This window comes from Melitaea cinxia, chromosome 7 (genome assembly GCF_905220565.1).
Source record: "Melitaea cinxia chromosome 7, ilMelCinx1.1, whole genome shotgun sequence".
In the NCBI taxonomy this organism is placed as follows: domain Eukaryota; kingdom Metazoa; phylum Arthropoda; class Insecta; order Lepidoptera; family Nymphalidae; genus Melitaea; species Melitaea cinxia.
The window spans coordinates 648,572-660,814 of NC_059400.1; the positions used below are offsets into that span (position 1 = coordinate 648,572).

The window sequence follows — 12,243 nt, forward strand, 5'->3', positions numbered from 1 at the left end:
TTAAATAATCTCTCTCGTTTTTAGTTTTATTTTATCCTTTGGCCGTTCGGTTCCGATTGTTATCATGTACACCTGATAGCGATCGTTACTCATAGTAGGTAATATACCTGCCAAACCGCATTGGAGCATTGGAGTGGTGGATTAAGGTCTGATCCTTCTCCTACATGGGGAAGGAGGCCTATGCCAAGCAGTGGGATATTACAGGCTGAAGTCTGAGCTTAAAAGCTTAAAGAGTAGATCTTAACAATCATTTATAAATAATCATATGCTTGCTTATTACTTACTATGAAACTGAGGTTGAGTTCAGCGATGACTATTTTTCTCAAAATTTGAAGTACCCTGATTGAGAAAGATCTTAACGTAACAGAAAATTTTATCTAACTCAACCTGTTTTATATCATCTGTTTGTTAGCCATCCTTATACTATAAAAAACCTTATTTTTATAAAGGTCAAATTATTTAATAATGTGTAATTTAAAAAAAAAAAAATCTCGTTAAAAATCAATTTTATATTATTACTAAGTTTAAAACTGGAACATCCTGTAGTTGCTTCGTAGAAGTGAGCAATATCTCAATTAATCCGATGCAGATAACTTAATTCATGCTAACGGATGCGCGACTCCGATCCTCCTGCAACCCTTCACCTGCTTACAAGTACTCCAGAAAGGGTTAACACTACGCTACACTAGGGCTACTCATCTTTCATGACTGAAAAATAAATTAAAATGGTTTAATAACCTGTAGCTCAGTTCGTTTTTGTGACGTTTTTACAAATAATAGGAAACTGTTATTATTAACGCATAATAAATGGAAAAGCTCGTTTTATTATTATATGATTACAAAATTTTAGATAATATGGGTCATATTTGCATAGCCTATCACTGTTTTATTGATATAAACTTTAAAATAATATAAATTCATAAATTATTTTAATATAGATTAAACATAGATTTAGGTTGTCTGGAAGAAATGGCTAAATAGCCATAAGTCCGCCCATTATGCTTTACAGTCTGTTCCTGTCTTTAAATATGTTTAATGTTAAAAATGTAGTGGTGGTGTACAAATACAAAAGATAAATAATAAATAAATGATTCATCTTCTTGGTCATCTTAACGGAACAAATGACGAATGTGTCACGGTATAAAGTCACAAAAACACAATTTATCAAAGATAAAATCGAAATAAAACTCCTCAAACTATTCGCAAACATCAGGTGCTCGTATCCTCAGCCTCTGGGAATATTTTAATACACTGCCGGACCCTTTGCAATCATTTTATTTTCATACGGGGTCTCGGAGGCCCCGAAGGTCTACCTCGTGATTTGCCATTCAAAGTGTGAGACGTGACGGCGCATCAGGTATGGGGATCGTCCGTCCCAGTCCTATAAGGTTAAGATAATACCGTTGAAGGATAGTGGTGAATTAAATCCGCCAAATCAATTTTGTTTGGAGAAGAAAAAAGGAATGAGAAAATTATTCTATATGTAACAGATGTGCGTATATTACATAATTATTTAGTATTACATATTTTTATTTATATCTATTTTATTACGTATACACGAACTTCATTGTATGTCAGTTCCAACCAGTATTACAGTACGAAGTAATCTTAAGTTCAAACCTGGACTAGTCCAACTGAAATTACAAGTGTTCAATGTTTCATGGTTTATCTTATGTTTCGTTGAGAAAATAAAACATTGCCTGGTTGCCATGTTGCTAAACATAAGTTTAGTAGGTGGATTATATTATAACGATTTACGACTTACAAAATAATTTATACAGAAATGTAAGCGAAATCGCGCGGATTGTCCAGTTAAAGGAGATTCAAATAAAAGATTTCAATAGTATCTACGTTACAGAAAAAGGGGAAAAGTTTATATCGGTGAAGAACTACTCATACCTTTGCGGAAACTCAAATCTGGCCGGCGTACGTGACCCGTTTCCCAAACTCGTACCCTTTAATAAATCGCGCTTTATTTTTTATAAAGCACACCTTGTGTCAGCCATGTTTATGCGGGCAGTGTGTCCGGAATTTGTGAATGGGACAGAAAGTTTTGGGATCTATGACTTTTTTGTTTTTTAAATTGTTTTCCTTTTACTAATGTAACCTCTTTTGAGTTTTAATTTTTTTTTAGTTGTCGTGTGGTTATAGCGCGTGATTTTTTATTTGCACGTTTGTTTTACTTAATTTGATTTTAAGCGGATGGTCGTAATTGGTCTTAACGATTATGCTACATTTTGTTTCTTTTTTTTAACTTTTTCTATGCTGTGCATCATCCCTTATAAATAAATAAACAGAAATGGACATAAAAAATACTACTAGGTTCTTATGAAAAGTACACTTTATAATCATTTTGTATATAAATGTAATTTTTAAAGAGTGTGATATTACATAATAAGACGGCAAACAAGCTCACCGGGCCGAACGGTAAACGGCTGCCGTTATCTGTGGTCGCCTGCAGCACTGGGTGCATCATAGACCATATCTAGGATCTCTGGCTACAGTCACCTCAGGAATACTAAACTACCTGGGCGCAGTGTTAATGGGCGGTGTATTTACTGGTATATTCAGGTACTTCCCCAGTTCGGCAGCTCCAGATTTTGAGCAAGATATTTCTTGCTTTCTTCTATTTAAATTGAGCACAAAAAATAAAATTGGAGTGTCTGTTTGTAATATTAAATAACCGCTTTTTACTATATTCATATGTGTGTCATATGTATACACGGAACATATACCATAATAACATTTTTTAGAATTTTTGTCTGTCTGTCTGTTTGTTCCGGATAATCTCTGAAATGGCTGGACCGATTTTGATAAGACTTTCATTGGCAGATAATTGATATAATAAGTAGTAGCTTAGTCTACTTTTATATTCGATTTTTTATTATGTTATAACTCTGCGAGCTACACAATAAATATTTTGTTAAATTCCACGCGGACGAAATCGCGAGTACAGCAAGTAATAAATAAAATTGCATCAAAGGTCGCTTATATATAAGAAAAATATACACAAAATAAAATTGTTACGATTTTACGTTCTGTATATTACGTGATATTTCAATAAATATATACAACTCATCAGGAAAACATCGTTAGAAGCTAAACACGTGAAATAAATTCATCCACGTTAATAAAACTCGATAGCGTTGTATCATAAACAATAAAATAAGATCAAAAACATGACTTCCTTCAGCCAATCTTGTCATGTGTACTATCGAGGAGAAAAATCCAATACAATAAAGTGCTTATATTAAGTGCTCTACACAATGAAAGGTCGCGCTGCGGTTCACTGCGGTAAAGATGACTGGCGATCACCGCAGCGCTGTAAAAAATCTGACTGAAAATAAACAACTGCAAATAAACAATTCGTTAAGAATGACACATAATTGTTAAATATCTTACAGATTTTGATGTCACAGCAAGATATATCTTGATAGAAATCTGGAAAGGTCTGGGGAAGTACCTCGACCTTACAGAAGATCACAGCTAAATAATACTGCTTTCAAGCAGTGTTGTGTTATGGTGAGTAAGGTGATCAGAGCTCCTGGGGGATTAGGGGTAGGGTCGGTAACGCGTTTACTATGCTTCTGGTATTGCAGGCGTCTATAAGTTATGGTAATCGCTTACCATCAGGTGAGATGTGCGCTTGTTTGCTAACCTGTTTGTATAAAATACATAACTAATACTAACAGTGACGATACACTGCAGAGGTCTTACGAACGTTGTATAAAGTACGGACCGCTCTCACCGTATCTTGCACAGCGTTTAGTGTGTAAACGTCTTTACAATGCGTGCATTAGCAAAGCAGTAAAGTTCGTCTAGACGAGTGATTTACGTTCACCTGAGAGAAGGCTGGGGAAAAAATATATTTCGCTCGCATTTGAATTTATGTTCCGACTGTACCCGAGATGTTTATAATTACGTCAAAGACGATATTTTAGTAACTAATTTCGAAATTCTTCTTCTACATTCTTCTTAATTTTTTTCTAATAAAAATAATAAACATTAATATTGGATAAATTCATAAAATAATTTGATGTTATGTTATATTTATAAAAGGTAATTTAGGCATATTAAATTGTCACGATTTTGATATTGAGCGTTCGAATTATTACTTTGTTTTATTTTCATCATCATTACAGCCTATACAGTCCACTGCTGGACACAGGCCTCCACGAGCTTACGCCAAAAATAACGTGAACTCATGTGTTTTGCCCATAGTCACCACGCTGGGCAGGCGGGTTGGTGACCGCAGTACTGGCTTTGTCGCACCGAAGACGCTGCTGCCCGTCTTTGGCCTGTGTATTTCAAAGCCAGCAGTTGGATGGTTATCCCGCCATCGGTCGGCTTCTTAAGTTCACAGGTGGTTGTGGAACCTTGTTATCCCTTAGTCGCCTCTTACGACACCCACGGGAAGAGAGGGGGTGGCTAAATTCTTCAGTGCCGTAGCCACACAGCACACAGCAGCAGCAGTTTGTTTTATTTTATATTTTATTTATTTAGGACCACCACTAATTGTTAACACTAATTACACAATAATTTTATACAAATAAATTTTGTTTCAAGACATGTTCTTAAAGTTGAAAAAGAATTTCTAGGAGTCAAGAATTTGGCGCAGTCGAAATATAGTTACGTAAAATTTCTTATAAATTTATAAATATAAACAACCGCTCTGGTGTAGTGGTTCGTATAGTCGCCTAAAACACCGGCGGTTTGCGGATTCAATTCCCGCTCGGGAAGGATATTTGTATTTTTGTAAATATTCCTTTCCGGTTTGGATGTCTGTCCTTGTGGGTCTCCCCAACGTGCCTCGGAGAGCACGTTAAGCCGTCGGTCCCGGTTGTTATCATAAATACCTGACCGATTGTTACTCATAGTAAGGAATATATCAGCCAACCCGCAGTGGAGCAGCGTGGTGGATTAAGCTCCAATCCTTCTTCTACATGGAGAAGGAGGCCTATGCCCAACAGTGGGATTTTACAGGCTGAATGAATTCGAGGCATTACTTTAACTCACAATAGCAACGGCTAATACTTATAACACGACTAATAGGCTTAGTTGAGTTATGTTTTTTTTTCAAAAGAAAAATTATGTTTGATAAGAGTTAAGTGACTTAAATTATAAAGATTACATAAGATGTTAATAGTTGACATTTAGCAGACGATTTTATATACAACCAAGTCGGCAAACAAGCGTACGGCTCACCTGATATTAGGTGATTACCGTAGCTTATATATGGTCGCCTTACTCATCACACACACAGCGCTGTTCGAAAGCAGTATTGCTTGGCTACTGCAGATTTTGAGCAGTATATTTCCTGTTACCTCATTTATTGCAAACTCATTTATTTTGGGCGTTTTCCATGTTTTTTAATTGATATATTTCTTTTCATGCACGTGATAAGTTATTGAAATCTTAATTTATTGAGTGAAATTATTGGCCGAAACTGACTGGTGTAAGTTTAGGGTATAGGAAAACGATCGAGCCGGCGAGGTGTGATTGCCTATTATCGTGGACCTCGTAAAGCGCTGGCTCGGAACGCGCAGATACCGGCCCGCAGCGGATTATTTTATACCTGTTGTGGTACACCGGGCACGATTTGTTACTTTAGAAATAATAAAATATTGAAGATGCGTTGGAAGAGATTTTTCGCTAAGGAATAATCTGGAAGGCAAGTGCAGTATTATTACTGGCTTGACTATATACAGGCTTGTAAATCATTGCTTGCGTCTGTCGCATTACTATCACGAATCAAACTAACATACTGACATGAATACGCATCGGTAGTGTTGCGTGATAAGAATGGTTGATGGCTTCTACGTATATCTATAATGCGTCTAGAATAATTATTTAAAAATTATATTGTAAATGTAAATTAAAATCTTTAAAAAATTAATAAAGTCTCGGTGTGTCGACATTTTTTCGCTACCTTATTTTATGAGGATTATATGATCGGCGTCCACCTTGTCAACGTTACACATACCCAGGTTGAACATTGTACTTACAAACGTATTCCTTGCTGACGATACACTCTTATTTCCATTGCAATTAGGTTCATAAACGCATGTCTCAAGTGTCAAGATGTGATGGCAGGCTTAGGGTAGTGAGGAAAATTGACTTACCCAAGATAAGGATAGTAATGGCTAGTGTTTTTTTTCTTCCCAAATTACGCTTAGACGTTAACCGGCCTCTTGTTTACCTTTATTTTGTTAGGTTTACGATATGGGCTATAGGAATAAATTGTTTCCTTACGCGGTTAGGGAGTCTTGGAAGTATGGAGCGACGGTCTGTTATTCGATACTTTTAAAATACACATCGTAAAACATGTAGACTTTATATGTTCTAATTCGTTCATATTATGATTTAGAGTATTGTTTCATAAAATGGAACTAATAAATAAATAAAAAAATCGAAATCGAAATATTTTTAAAGCGCCTTTTTACAAAGTACATACATACACATATGTATATTTTTTATTAGTTAATTATTATAAATGGAACTGTGTTATCCCTTAGTCGCCTCTTATGACACCCACGGGGAGAGGGGCTGGCTATATAAAACGACACACAGCAAATAGCACAGTTCTTTAAAAACTGACCGATGGCGGGATAACCATCCAACTGCTGGATTTGAAATACACAGACCGAAGACGGGCAGCAGCGTGTTCGGTGCGACAAAGCCTGCCCAGCGTGGTGACTATGGGCAACACACATGAGTTTACTCCATTTTTGGCGCCAACTTGTAGAGTTCTATGTCCAGTAGTGGACTTATTAGGCTGAAATGATGATGATGATATTATTAATATCAATCTATCATTGATTTGGAATGCACTTTTTGCTGGGAATTGGAGGAATTCACATAATTTAAATAGCATTAATTGAAAAAAAAAAAACTTTTGTAGTAAGTCCCGAGTAAATACTAGGTGAGTTGTAAGTCAATAGTTTTGCTAAACAAATTGAACTAACTCTGCCAACAGACGCTATAAGTTACGTTTGTTCGAAATAACTTAAAGTGGTACACTACACATTGTATGTATACAACGTCTTACTATATATTAACTGAAAACTTCTCGACTTAAAGATTTGATTGATTTTATAATTTCAACAGACGAACTACAAGTAGGTCACAGCTAACTTCCCGTAAGACATAAATAATAAAGTTTGGGACGAATTAATGGAGGATGTTTGTTCCTGATTTATATTAAAAGTACAATAATAATAATAAATAATAATAATAATACTTTATTTCAGACCGAATTTCTAGTCCACAATACCCTACGTATGTCGAATTTGGGTATCTAGAAGTTTGAGAATCAGAACACTATGTAATACGACTATCACAAGACAATTTATTTAAAACATTGAACTATATTTAATGTATTGTTCAGGGTGTAAAAAATAAACAAAATTTTATGCAGACTTACATTTATTTAGGAGAAGAATATAAATTATTAGCGTGACTCTTAATCCAATGATTGGGTACCATAATTACCGAATTTTAGTTTTTTCTGCGTCAAACGTTCTAAGCTCGTTGGACTTTTTATATCCACGTTATCGCATCAAAATAATCGGTTCATTTCATTAAGTTCATTTGGTTGTACGCACTTTTAAGTGTGAATTTAGATTCGCGTAGGATTTTAAACAATTTAAAATACCATTAATGCTTGAAAACAAAAGTCTTAGAGTAATGCATTCTGCCTGTTTTAACTGTGACTAGTCCATAAATCACCAAGCGTGCAATGGAACGGGCTATGCTTGGGGTCTCGCTCAAAGATAGGATCAGAGACTATTCGCGAGAGAACGAAAGTAACCGACAAAGCCCACATATATTGCAAGTTGAAGTGGCAGTGGGCTGGTTACTTTTGTCACAGTATTGATGGGCGCTGGAGCAAGCATGTCCTGGATTGGAGAAAGCGTGTTGTCAAACACAATGTGGCGCATTCTCCGGACTGTTGGACGGACGATCTGCGTAAGATTGCCAGTCGACGCTGGATGAGGATTAAAGAATGTTTAACTTGAACTTGAACTAATATAACCAGCACCACAAAAACAATTAAATTTCTGGTTTTAATAATAATAATAATAATAAAACTTTATTTCAGACTAGATTTTAAGTCCATATTGGGTTTGTGTGTCCAAGTGGGGTTTTTAACTTGACACTCAAGTTATCGTGCTATTATTGTGTGTTTCAGCTATTCGAATTCTGTCCTAAGACATTCATTTTCTAGCGCACCTCTATTGTAGGAACAGGGTGTAGGAAGACTGCCAAAGTAACCCGTCACTGTGTCGTCTTGTTTTATTTTACATTTGTTTTATGAACAGGATTCTCGGTTCTTTGTCACGGCAAAGAGTCAGAAACGTCTTTTATACTATTTTCTATATATTTTGTGTAAAGTTTAATTTGTAGAAATTTTAAGCAACTTTGCATTTACATATTCATTTTAATGTTTTACTTTTATTTTATGTTTCAGACTTTTTGTTTATGAATATTTAATAAGAAAACGCTGACAAAAATAAGTATGAATAAACAATATATATATATATATATATATATATATATATATATATATATATAAATTAAAAAATGTGTACACAATAAATGATTAAAGAAATATCTTATAACACACACACGCGCGGTCGTCTGTTCCCACGGTAATCAACTTAAGTCGACTGTTATAACATTTTTTATGATAAATTGACACTGAAATAATATATATATATATAAATACAAACATTACACCCAGACTCATGCGGGAATCGAACCCGCAACCCTCAGAACAGAAAGCAGGACCACTACAAACTACGCCAATGGGCTAGTCAGAATAGGATGTCTGCATAGCTGTGCACTAAACTACAATGACATCCAAAAGTTCAACGCTTATTTTCTGTAAGCGCTTTTAAGAATACATATAGTAATGTCATTGACCGAAGCACAGATAGACCGAAGCGAACAGATATATATAGTATTATGATGTCTTGACAGTGCTTGAAACCTTAAAAATTAGTCTCTTCCCAGTATCAAAACAATCGTATATTTAAAAGGAGACTCTTCCGATTTTTTTTTGCGTTGAGCTTAATCGAGTTTATAGTAGAAGTATCAAAAGTTGCCAAGTTAAGCACTGAATATTCTTAGCGAATTCGCCGTTATTGCGTACCTGTTGTATGAACATTGAATGTATGGGACGTCGCTGCCAAATGGCGGTGTCTTGCCAAATTATGTCATAAAGGTTAATGTCGGGCAGCGGTCGAGATATGCTCTTGATGCACGCCTAATGGATTCTTATAGCTTAACATTGTTCGCCCATGCTGCCTTTAATGCACATATTGTTGTAATGTTTTGTTGATAATAAAGATATAGTGGGAACTGTAGAAATGTATACAAATGTAACGTATTTATTTGATTTGAGTATTAATCGTTAGACATGACAATATATCTGTCTCATGGTTCGGCTAAGACGCTATGTCGTACTGTGTACCAAATGTCGGTTTGAGATTTCTTCTTTTTTAAAAAGAACCATTAAATTCTATGCTGGAATTGTAGACATCAAAATACAAACGGCCAGAGCACGGTTGACCCTGCATGGTTTGTACAAACATTTGTGCTCAGCCTCGGAGTCGAGTACCCAAAACTTTCTAATACATAACGCAATATAAAAAGAAACAAAATATAGAATAGTCTTGGTCAGTGAACTCGCGTCGATTTTTAGAGATTCTAAGGCTAGTTATTAAGTTTTATAAAGTTGCAGTGAAGTACCGATGCATGTTTAAAAAAAATGGAATAACAAAAGCACGAGCATTATAAGCATGCGGATATATCATTTACATTAAAAAAAAACTTTCTCATACCTTCATCTTATTTATATCTTTTTCTGGCTTTACAATTAAGATTATGATGTAGTCAAGGAAGGACGTGAGACATAGAATACAAAAAGCAATGACTTTTTATTAGTAAAAAAACGATTAAAACAGTTGCAACAAAGATTATCAAATATAACCATAAGTAATTATAATACATACACATAAATTAAAAAAAAAGCCACAGAAAATGAAGTTTGATTGAGAATATACAATAGAGTTATTATAGATAAACAGATCACAGACAGGGCACAAGTTTAAATCACAAAATACAATACAGCACGGGTATTTTAAAAAGAAAATACCTAAATCGTTACTTGACAAATACCTTAAGAATAACAACATAATTTTTCCAAGGCTGGTATGTTTGCCAAGTAATCCGAGCACGGCAGACGGCCAAAGATAAAGACGCGCCACACGTGTGAAGCAGTTAGCAGGCACTTAGGCGTTGAGATACTGCGCTTGTTACGATATTTCGTCTGTGATTTAGCGCTGCTTCGATATGTATTATCTGTGCTTAGGGATGTCATACGTTTTCCCGCCGCTACAATGTTCTATTTTAGAAACTTTTTCCTAATTATTTATTGATTATTTTAAGAATTTATTTAGTGTTGTATGTAAAAAAATACAATTGAAAACATGTAAAATAACTATATTACTAGATAGACACTGCTATTTTTTTTACAATTTTTTTTCTTTAGTGGTATAACCAGTTCTAATAATAGTATATTTTTATTAATGATAAAATTAGTTTCAAACTAAACTATCAAAGTCTTTACATTCTTAACTTTACAGGCCATAATTAAGCTAACAACACCAGCGTTAGTGTTATACTTGTCAGATAGTTTAACAATTATGATAATTTACTTAAATCAGCCATAGCTTGAAAATTTAGATTACTGGGCATATTTTGCTTATCACTTGAAAATTATATCTTGATTGAATATAGCCTTTTGACTAATTTATTCTAAATGTATATCTATTAAATAGATTCACCAGTTTTATTACATTCTAATAGAAATACGTAGATGTAAGTATGTATGAACTTTAATTTTAAGCCAAAATGTAAACAGCAGTAAAATGTACCGAGAAAATCTCGCCTTAGAGTTTACAAGACAATAATTCGAGAGAATAAATTTCCAAGTGAAATTTCTCTATTTGCTCTAAGACATCGCACTCCCCTCCGTTCATCTATCTGTGGAACACTGCCAAGGTAACCTGCACGTACCACAGACACACATCATTACAGAAATGGTATGAAATTTTAACTGAGGTACAGAGCACAGCAGGAAATTTCCTGCTCAAAATCTGGAGCCGCCCGACTGGGAAATTTCCTCGAAATTACAGAAGATCACAGCTAAATAGTACTGCTTTAAAGCTGTGATGTTTTACTTTGGTGAGTAAGGTGACTAGGGTTCCTTGAAGGTAGCTCAGCAGTGCGCTAGCTATGCTTTTAGTGTTGCAGATGTATATGGTTATAGTTAAGCTTTGTGGCTACGCTATTAAAGAATATAGCCACCACCTCTCTTCTCATGGGTGTCGTAAGAGGCGACTAAGGGATGATACAGTCCCGCTACCACCTTGGAATTTATAAAACCGACCGATGGCGGGATAACCATCCATCTGCTGGCTTTGTAATACACAGTTCAAAGACGGACAGTAACGTCTTTGGTGCGACAAAGCCAGCCCTGTGGTTACCAACCCACCAACCCAGAGTGGTGACTGTGGGCAACACACATGAGTTCACGCCATTTTGGCGCGAACTTGTGAAGGCTAATGTCCAGCAGTGGACTGTAATAGGCTGAAGTGATGAAGTGATGATGTCTATAAGCTACGGTAATCGCTTACCATCAGGTGAACCATATGCTTGTTAGCCGAGCTAGTTATTTAAAAAATAGCTTTCCTCTCTATAAATGCTTAATAAAATAACGCACGTAATAAAATCATAACAGAACCAGTTCGTAGCTACATCAATCAGCTGTGGCCTATAACTTAAACATTACGTTGCTTAACTTAGGAACAGACGGTCATGTGTTAACGTTAGATCTATTTATTTATTATTAAAATGTTATGAAAAAAAAATCATGTAATATATATTGAAAAATTAATGTTCATCTCTTCTTTTTATTAAAATCTTTATTGGGACATCTAAGTACTGCTATAGAACACAAGACAGTTTGTGATAGACGGATGAATATATGTACACAAAAAGCTAAGTAATAAAAAAATACAGTAAAATGTATTTGATTTTCTTAAGCATAAGTATGTACGTATATTAAACAAAACACACACATACACACACACACACACACACACGAAATATTTTAACGTTTATTGAAGTGCTGTTTTATACCATTTCTAAATTCTCCGTTCTACGGTTGACACCGAC

General features: G+C 35.0%; 1 long non-coding RNA gene across 1 annotated transcript; it reads right to left on the reverse strand.

Annotated features, from left to right (window-relative positions):
• Positions 1-489: 489 nt before the first annotated feature.
• LOC123655049 lies at positions 490-10,306 on the reverse strand. The gene is made up of 2 exons (XR_006743311.1): positions 10,183-10,306; positions 490-708 (listed from the first exon to the last, which is right to left on the reverse strand). It is a non-coding gene; the product is annotated as an uncharacterized LOC123655049 (long non-coding RNA).
• Between the last annotated feature and the right edge of the window lie 1,937 nt (positions 10,307-12,243).